Source organism: Oryx dammah, unplaced genomic scaffold, assembly GCF_014754425.2.
Source record: "Oryx dammah isolate SB20612 unplaced genomic scaffold, SCBI_Odam_1.1 HiC_scaffold_16, whole genome shotgun sequence".
Taxonomy (NCBI): domain Eukaryota; kingdom Metazoa; phylum Chordata; class Mammalia; order Artiodactyla; family Bovidae; genus Oryx; species Oryx dammah.
Genome location: NW_024070200.1, coordinates 67,234,166 through 67,244,261, shown reverse-complemented (window position 1 = coordinate 67,244,261; position 10,096 = coordinate 67,234,166). Strand labels below are relative to the sequence as shown.

Genomic DNA, 10,096 nt, shown 5'->3' with positions numbered 1-10,096 from the left:
TTTTGGATTGTAGCCATTCTGACTGGCGTGAAATGGTACCTCATTGTGGTCTTGATTTGCATTTCTCTGATAATGAGTGATGTTGAGCATCTTTTCATGTGTTTGTTAGCCATCTGTATGTCTTCTTTGGAGAAATGTTTGTTTAGTTCTTTGGCCCATTTTTTATTGGGTTGTTTATTTTTCTTGAATTGAGCTGCAGAAATTACTTGTATATTTTTGAGATTAGTTGTTTGTCAGTTGCTTCATTTGCTATTATTTTCTCCCATTCTGAAGGCTGTCTTTTCACCTTGCTTATAGTTTCCTTTGTTGTGCAGAAGCTTTTAATTTTAATTAGATCCCATTTGTTTATTTTTGCTTTTATTTCCAATATTCTGGAAGGTGGGTTATAGAGGATCCTGCTGTGGTTTATGTCGGAGAGTGTTTTGCCTATGTTCTCCTCCAAGAGTTTTATAGTTTCTGGTCTTACATTTAGATCTTTAATCCATTTTGAGTTTATTTTTGTGTATGGTGTTAGAAAGCGTCCTAGTTTCATTCTTTTACAAGTGGTTGACCAGTTTTCCCTGCACCACTTGTTAAATAAATTGTCTTTTTTTCCATTGTATATGCTTGCCTCCTTTGTCAAAGATAAGGTGTCCATAGGTGCCTGGATATATCTCTGGGCTTTCTATTTTGTTTCATTGATCTATATTTCTGTCTTTGTGCCAGTATCATACTGTCTTGATGACTGTGGCTTTGTAGTAGAGCCTGAAGTCAGGCAGGCTGATTCCTCCAGTTCCATTCTTCTTTCTCAAGATTGCTTTGGCTATTCGAGGTTTATTGTATTTCCATACAAATTGTGAAGTTATTTGTTCTAGCTCTGTGAAAAATACCACTGGTAGCTTGATAAGGATTGCATTGAATCTATAGATTGCTTTGAGTCATATACTCATTTTCACTATATTGATTCTTCTGATCCATGAACATGGTGTATTTCTCCATCTATTAGTGTCCTCTTTGATTTCTTTCACCAGTGTTTTATAGTTTTCTATATATAGGTCTTTAGTTTCTTTAGGCAGATATATTCCTAAGTATTTTATTCTTTTCTTTGCAATGGTGAATGGAATTGTTTCCTTAATTTCTCTTTCTATTTTCTCATTATTAGTGTATAGGAATGCAAGGGATTTCTGTGTGTTGATTTTATATCCCGCAACTTTACTATATTCATTGATTAGCTCTAGTAATTTTCTGGTGGAGTCTTTAGGGTTTTCTATGTAGAAGATCATATCATCTGCAAACAGTGAGAGTTTTACTTCTTTTCCAATCTGGATTCCTTTTATTTCTTTTTCTACTCTGATTGCTGTGGCCAAAACTTCCAAAACGATGTTGAATAGTAGTGGTGCCAGTGGGCACCCTTGTCTTGTTCCTGACTTTAAGGGAAATACTTTCAATTTTTCACCATTGAGGATAATGTTTGCTGAGGGCTTGTCATATATAGCTTTTAATATGTTGAGATATGTTCCTTTTATTCCTGCTTTCTGGAGAGTTTTTATCTTATGATAAAACATACATTTATATGTATGTTGAATTTTGAGGTAATCATTTCGCTTTTATTTTTCAATTTGTTAATGTGGTGTATTACATTGATTGATTTGTGGATATTGAAGAATCCTTGCATCCCTGGGATAATGCCCACTTGGTCATGGTATATGATCTTTTTAATGTGTTGTTGGATTCTGATTGCCAGAATTTTGTTGAGGATTTTTGCATCTATTTTCATCAGTGATATTGGACTGTAGTTTTCTTTTTTTGTGGCATCTTTGTCAGGTTTTGGTATTAGGGTGATGGTAGCCTCATAGAATGAGTTTGGGAGTTTACTTTCCTCTGCAATTTTCTGGAAGAGTTTGAGTAGGATAGGTGTTAGCTCTTCTCTAAATTTTTGATAGAATTCAGCTGTGAAGCCGTCTGGACCTGGGCTTCTGTTTGCTGGAAGATTTCTGATTACAGTTTCAATTTCCATGCTTGTGATGGGTCTGTTAAGATTTTCTATTTCTTCCTGGTTCAGTTTTGGAAAGTTGTACTTTTCTAAGAATTTGTCCATTTCTTCCACGTTGTCCATTTTATTGGCATATAATTGCTGATAGTAGTCTCTTATCCTTTGAATTTCTGTGTTGTCTGTTGTGATCTCTCCATTTTCATTTCTCATTTTATTGATTTGATTTTTCTCCTTTGTTTCTTGATGAGTCTGGCTAATGGTTTGTCAATTTTATTTATCCTTTCAAAGAACCTGCTTTTGGCTTTGTTGATTTTTGCTATGGTCTCTTTTGTTTCTTTTGCATTTATTTGTGCCCTGATTTTTAAGATTTCTTTCCTTCTACTAACCCTGGGGTCCTTCATTTCTTCCTTTTCTGATTGCTTTAGGTGTAGAGTTGGTTATTTTTTTCTTGTTTCTTTAGCTATGCCTATATTGCTATGAACTTTCCCCTTAGCACTGCTTTTACAGTGTCCCACAGGTTTTGGGTTGTTGTGTTTTCATTTTCGTTTGTTTCTATGCATATTTTGATTTCTTTTTTTATTTCTTCTGTGATTTGTTAATTATTCAGCAGCGTGTTGTTCAGCCTCCATATGTTGGAATTTTTATTAGTTTTCCTCCTGTAATTTAGGTCTAATCTTAATGCATTATGGTCAGAAAAGATGCTTGGAATGATTTCAGTTTTTTTGAATTTACCAAGTCTAGATTTATGGCTTAAGATGTGATCTATCCTGGAGAAGGTTCCGTGTGAGCTTGAGAAAAAGGTGGAATTCATTTTTGGGGGGTGAAATTTCCTATAGATATCAATGAGGTCTAACTGGTCTATTGTATCATTGAAAATTTGCATTTCCTTATTAATTTTCTGTTTAGTTGATCTATCCATAGGTGTGAGTGGGGTATTAAAGTCTCCCACTATTATTGTGTTATTGTTAATTTCCCCTTTCATACTTGTTAGCATTTGTCTTACATAATACAGTGCTCCTATGTTGGGTGTATATATATTTATAATTGTTATGTCTTCTTCTTGGATTGATCCTTTGATCATTATGTAGTGTTCTTCTTTGTCTCTTTTCACAGCCTTTGTTTTAAAGTCTATTTTATCTGATATGAGTATTGCTACTCCTGCTTTGTTTTGGTCTCTATTTGTGTGGAATATCTTCAGCCCTTCACTTTCAGTCTGTATGTGTCCCCTGTTTTGAGGTGGGTCTCTTGTAGACAACATATATAGGGGTCTTGTTTTTGTATCCACTCAGCCAGTCTTTGTCTTTTCTTTGGGGCATTCAACCCATTTACATTTAAGGTAATTATTGATAAGTATGATCCTGTTGCCATTTACTTTATTGTTTTGGGTTTGAGTTTATACACCCTTTTGTGTTTCCTGTCTAGAGAAGATCCTTTAGCATTTGTTGGAGAGCTGGTTTGGTGGTTCTGAATTCTCTCAGCTTTTGCTTGTCTGTAAAGCTTTTGATTTCTCCTTCATTTGAATGAGATCCTTGCTGAGTACAGTAATCTGGGCTTTAGGTTATTTTCTTTCATCACTTTAAGTATGTCCTGCCATTCCCTCCTGGCCTGAAGAGTTTCTATTGAAAGATCAGCTGTTATCCTTATGGGAATCCCCTTGTGTGTTATTTGTTGTTTTTCCCTTGCTGCTTTTAGTATTTGTTCTTTGTGTTTGATCTTTGCCAATTTGATTAATATGTGTTTTGGAGTATTTCCTGTTTGGGACTCTCTGGGTTTCTTGGACTTGGGTGATTATTTCCTTCCCCATTTTAGGGAAGTTTTTAACTATTATCTCCTCAAGTATTTTCTCATGGTCTTTCTTTTTGTCTTCTTCTTCTGGGACTCCTATGATTCAAATGTTGAGGTGTTTAATATTGTCTTGGAGGTCTCTGAGACTGTCCTCATTTCTTTTAATTCGTTTTTCTTTTTTTCTCTCTGATTCATTTATTTCTACCATTCTATCTTCTTTTTCACTAATCCTATTTTCTGCCTCCTTTATTCTACTATTTGTTGCCTCCAGAGTGTTTTTGGTCTCATTTATTGTATTGCTCATTATATATTGACTCTTTTTTATTTCTTCAGGTCCTTGTTAAACCTTTCTTGCATCTTCTCAATCCTTGTCTCCAGGCTATTTATGTGTGATTCCATTTTGATTTCAATATTTTGGATTATTTTCACTATCATTATTCGGGATTCTTTCTCAGGTAGATTCCCTATCTCTTCCTCTTTTGTTTGGTTTGGTGGGCATTTATCCTGTTCCTTTACCTGCTGGGTATTCATCTGTCTCTTCATATTGTTTATATTGCTGTGTTTGGGGTGGCCTTTCTGTGTTCTGGCAGTTTGTGGAGTTCTCATTATTATGGAGTTTCCTCACTGTGGGTGGGGTTGTATGGGTGGCTTGTCAAGGTTTCCTGGTTACGGAAGCTTGTGTCGGTGTTCTGGAAGGTGAAGCTGGATTTCTTCTCTCTGGAGTGCAGTGAAGTGTCTAGTAATGAGTTATGAGATGTCAATGGGTTTGGAGTAACTTTGGGTAGCCTGTGTATTGAAGCTCAGGGCTGTGTTCCTATGTTGCTGGAGAATTTGTGTGGTATGTCTTGCTCTGGAACTTGTTGGCCCTTCGGTGGTGCTTGGTTTAAGTGTAGGTATGGAGGTGTTTGATGAGCTCCTGTAGATTAATGTTCCCTGGAGTCAGGAGTTCTCTGGTGTTCTCAGGATTTGGACTTAAGCCTCCTGCTTCTGGCTTTCAGTCTTATTTTTACAGCAGTCTCAAGACTTCTCCATCTATACAGCACCACTGATAAAACATCTAGGTTAAAGTAGAAAAGTTTTTCCACGGTTAGGGACACCCAGAGAGGTTCACAGAGTTACATGGAGAAGAGAAGAGGGAGGAGGGAGTTAGAGGTGACCCAAATGAGATGAGGTGGAATCAAAAGAGGGGAGAGCAAGCTAGCCAGTAATCACTTCCTTATGTGCTCTCCACTCTCTGGACTACTCAGAGATGTTCACGGAGTTATACAGAGAAGAGAAGAAGGAGGAAGGAGACAGAGGTGGCCAGGAGGATAAGGGGGAGACTAAAAAGGAGAGAGACAGATTCAGCCATTAATCAGTTCCTTAAGTGTTCTCCACCATCTGGAACACAAAGAGATTCACAGAGTTGGGAAGAGAAGAGAAGGGGGAGGGAAGAGATAGAGGGGACTTGGTAGACAAAGAGGAGAGTCCAAAGGTGGGGAGAGCAGTCAAGCCAGTAATCTCACACCCAAGTAAAAATAGGTAATGAAGATTGGGTTCTTAAAGGTATAAAATTGACAACAAATACCAAAAAGCAAAGATTAAAATCTAGAGTAGTGGTTGAATTTTCAAAAATACAATATTAAAGAAAAGAAGAAAAAAAAAGGTCACAAAATTATTAATATATATATGAAGTTTGCTTTAAAAAATACGGTCTCTTTTTGCAAAGTAATAGTAGGTTATAAAAATGAAAATTAAAGGAGTAATAGAGGACTTAAAATTTTAAAAAAATTTAAAAGAATGATAGTAAAAATAGTAAAAATATATCTAGGACTTTCTCTGGTATTGTTGTGGGCAGTGTGGGGTCAGTTCATTTTCAGATAGTTCCTTGGTCTGGCTTATATTTCTCAAAATCTATAGGTCCCTTCCTATGTAGTTGGTACTAACTACAAGGTTTTAATCTATTGCCCCTGTCACTTCCAAGGAGGTTCCCTCTATTTAGCTTCTTCTGTTTGCTGGTCTATTCAGTGTCTGATTTCCACCCTGACACAAGAGGGTTGTGGTGGATACTTTTTTAGGCTCACTTGTTCAGTCATGCTGTGGGGAGGGAGGGATGCTGCAAACAATAACACTGGCGTGTGCTCGCAATGTCTCAGCCACACTGGGCCTACCCCTGCTCATGACGTGTGTGCCCTCCCTGCCCACACAGCTCAGGCTCTAGTTTGCTCAGCCAGGAACCATCCACGGCCGGCCCTGGGCTGCATGCACCTCCCAGGTCTAAGCCGCTCAGGTTCAGGCACTCGGGTAGTCCTCAGAGGGGCAGACTTGGTTTGGCCTGCGTTTTGTGCCCTTCCCAGGTCTGAGCAGCTCAGGTGATGAGGTGTTTAGCAACCGCAGTCCCCGTGACTTATAGCCTCCCTGGTCCCTGCCACTCAGTTTTCTGGGTGTACAACTGGTGCACCTTCTCAGGCAGATGTTGACTGTCCAGAACCCCAAGAAGTCTTAGTTAGCAAAGAAGCCTGCTTGCAGTTTGGTAAATAATGTCTCTCTGGTGTAGCAATTGCCCTCTTCCAGCTCTGGCTGCCTGTCACTGGAGGGAGATGGTTTGCAGCCGACTAGCTCTGTACAATCCTTTGTTCTGTGAGTGGGCCTGGCAGTGTCTTAGGTTAGGGCTTTTCACGTGGTAACTATCCCACAATCTGGTTTGCTAGCCCAAGTTAGTTCCTTCAGATTGCCCTCTGAGCATTCAGGCCTGGTCTTTACTCTAAGCAATGCAGCCCGCGCCTCCCTGCCCAGCCCCCACTTGCCAGTGGTGGGTGCTGGTGTCTGCGCTGCTTCTCCGCTGGGAAATTTACCATTGGGCACATAATCTGCGGGTTTTAATTATTTATTTAATTTTCCTCCTAGTTATGTTGCCCTCTGTGGTTCCAAGGCTCGCCACAGATTCGGCAGTGAGAGTGTTTCCTGGTGTTTGGAAACTTCTCTCTTTTTAAGACTCCCTTCCTGGGACGGAGCTCCATCCCTACCTCTTTTGTCTCTTTTTTTGTCTTTTATATTTTTTCCTACCTCCTTTCAAAGACACTGGCCTGCTTTTCTGGGTTCCTGAAGTCCTCTGACAGCATTAAGAAGTTGTCTTGTGGAATTTACTAAGCGTTTAAATGTCCTTTTGATGAATTTGTGGGGGAGAAGGTGGTCTCCCCGTCCTATTCCTCTGCCATCTTAAGGCCACCTCTCAAGACCATTCCTTCCATATGAATTTTCTGTCTGGGCGACCTGCCTATTGGTATAAGTGGGGTGTAAAAATCGTCTACTATTGTTGTATCATTATCAATTTTATAATTTATGCCTATTATTATTTATGTATTTAGGTGCCCCTGTATTAAGTCCATATAAGTGTTCAGTTCAGTTCAGTTCAGTTCAGTCACTCAGTCATGTCCGACTCTGCGACCCCATCAACCTCAGCACGCCAGGCCTCCCTGTCCATCACCAACACCCGGAGTTCACCCAAACCCATGTGCATTGAGTCGGTGATGCCATCCAACCATCTCATCCTCTGTTGTCCCCTTCTCCTCCTGCCCTCAATCTTTCTCCACATCAGGGTCTTTTCAAATGAGTCAGCTCTTTGCATCAAGTGGCCAAAGTATTGGAGTTTCAGCTTCAACATCAGTCCTTCCAACGAACACCCAGGACTGATCTCCTTTAGGATGGACTGGTTGGATCTCCTTGCAGTCCCAGGGACTCTCAAGAGTCTTCTCCAACACCATGTATAAGTGTAGTGAATATTATATTCTCTTTTTGCAATGAGCCCTTTATCATTATGCAATGATTGTTTTGCCTTTTACTATAAACTATGTTGTTACATCTGTTTTGTCTGATATGGATATTGGTATGCTAGCTTTTTCATTTCCATTTGCATGTAATTTATTTTTCAATTCTCTCACTTTCAGTCTATGCCTGTCTTTATCTCTGAAGTGATTCTCTTGTCAAAAGCTTATAGATGGATCTTGTTTGTTGTTGTTGTTTGTATTTGGATTTTGTTTTATTTTTTAATTTATCTATTTTAATTTTTTAATACAACCAGCCACTCTTTGTCTTTTTTTTAAAAATTGCAGTATAATTGCTTTACAATGTTGTGTTAGTTTCTGCTATACAGCAAACTGTATAAGGTATATGTAAACATAAATCACCTCCCTGTTGTACTTACCTCCCATCCCCCTCCACTGCATGCATCTAGACCTGAGTTCCCTGTGCTACACCACATTTTACACATGGTAGTGTATTTATGTGAAACCTCATCTCACAATTCATCCCACCCTTCCCTCCCTCCCTGTGTCCAAACATTGGTTCTCTATGACTGCACCTCTAGTCTAGCCCTATAACTAGATTTATCTGTATCATTTTACTAGATTTCCACATACATATATAAATATATGATATTTGTTTTTCTCTTTCTGACTTACTTCCCTCTGCATGGCACTCCCTAGGTCTATCATCTCTATATGACACAGTTCCATTAATTTTATGACTGAGTAGTATATCATTGTATGTATGTACCACATCTTTATCCATTCATCTGTTATTTGATTCTTAGGTTGTTACCATGCTGTGGCTGCCATAAATTTGTTGCAATGGGTATGGGAATGCATGTAACATTTTTTTCTTCTTCAATTATTTCTTTTTAATTTATTTATTTTTAACTGAAGGATAATTGCTTTACAATATTGTATTGGTTTCTACCAAATATAAACATGAATCACCCACAGGTTTACCAATGTCCTCTCCTACTTGAACACCCCTCCCAACTCCCTCCCCACCCCACCCCTCTAGGTTGTTACCCAAGTTTGATTTCCCTGAGTCATACAGCAAATTCCCATTGCTTATCAGTTTTACATATGGTAATGTTTGTTTCCATGTTACTCTCTCCATATATCCTACCCTCTATTTCCTCCACCTCAAGCAGTGTCCATAAGTCTGTTCTTTATGTCTCTGTTTCCATTGCTCCTCTGCAAATAGGTTCAAGAGTACCATCTTTCTAGATTCCATATATATGCATCAGTATATGATATTTGTTTTCCTTTTTCTGACTTACTTCACTCTGTATAATAGGCCCCAGGTCCATCTGCCTAATTAGGACTGACTCAAATGCATTACTTTTATGGTTAATATTCCATTGTATATATTTACCACAGCTTCTTTATCCATTCATCTGCTGATGGAAATCTGAGTTGCTTCTATGTCCTGACTATTGTAAATAGCTTCAATGAACATTAGGGCATATGTGTCTTTTTCGAATTATAGTTTTCTCAGGGTGTATTCCCAGTAGTGGAACTGCTCTGCCATAGAATTATTCATAGTTTTTTAAACAGTCTTCCTGGTGGCTCAGCAGTAAAGAATCTGCATGCAGTGCAGGAGCTCCAGGAAATGCTGGTTCAATCACTGGGTTGGGAACATCCCCTAGAGGACATTGCAATCCACTTCACTGTTACTGCCTGGAGAATTTCATAGGCACAGGAACCTGGCAGGCTACAGTCCATGTGGTCACAAGGAACTGGATACAACTGAAGCAATAGGAAAAAAAGATACTCTTCTCAATATTGGCTATATCAATTTACATTCTCACTAACAGTACACGAGGGATTCCTTTTCATCACATGCTGTCCAGCATTTATTGTTTATATATTTTTTGAGGATGACCACTCTGACCAGTTTGAGGTGATATCTCATTGTATTTCATTTGCATTTCTCCAATAATGGGCAACTTTGAGTGTCCTTCCTTGCTTTATTTTTGGCCATGTGTATGTCTTTTTTGGAGAAATGTCTATTTAGGTATTCTGCCCGTTTATTGATTGGGGTGTTGTTTGTGTTGTTGTTGTTGTTGTTTGTTTTTTATTTTGAGCTGCTTGCATGTTTTGGAGATTAATCCTTTGTGAATTAATTCATTTGCAATCATTTTCTACCATTCTGAAAGTTATATTTTCTTCTTGTTTACTGTATCCTTTTCAGTACAAAAGCTTTTAAGTTTAATCAAATCCCATTTTGTTTATTTTTATTTCCATTACTCTAGCAGATGGGTTAATGAGTATCTTGTTGCCTATATAAGACTATATTTTCCTCCAAGATTTTAGTTTCCAGTCTTATTTTTTTAAAGAGCTGTTCCTTTTATTTTTTTTAATTTATTTTTTAAACTTTGTTTTAAATTTTATTTTACTTTATTTTGCTTTACAATACTGTATTGGTTTTGCCATACATTGACATGAATCAGCCACGGGTGTACATGAGTTCTCAATCCTGGACCCCCTCCCACCTGCCAACCCATATCATCTCTCTGGATCATCCACGTGCACCAGCCCCAAGCATCCT

The 10,096-nt window shown here is 38.4% G+C and overlaps 1 long non-coding RNA gene across 1 annotated transcript; it reads left to right on the top strand.

The window, feature by feature from the left end:
* Positions 1–296: 296 nt before the first annotated feature.
* On the top strand, positions 297–8,519 carry LOC120875286. The gene is made up of 3 exons (XR_005723932.1): positions 297–308; positions 4,904–4,909; positions 8,440–8,519. It is a non-coding gene; the product is annotated as an uncharacterized LOC120875286 (long non-coding RNA).
* Positions 8,520–10,096: the final 1,577 nt, after the last annotated feature.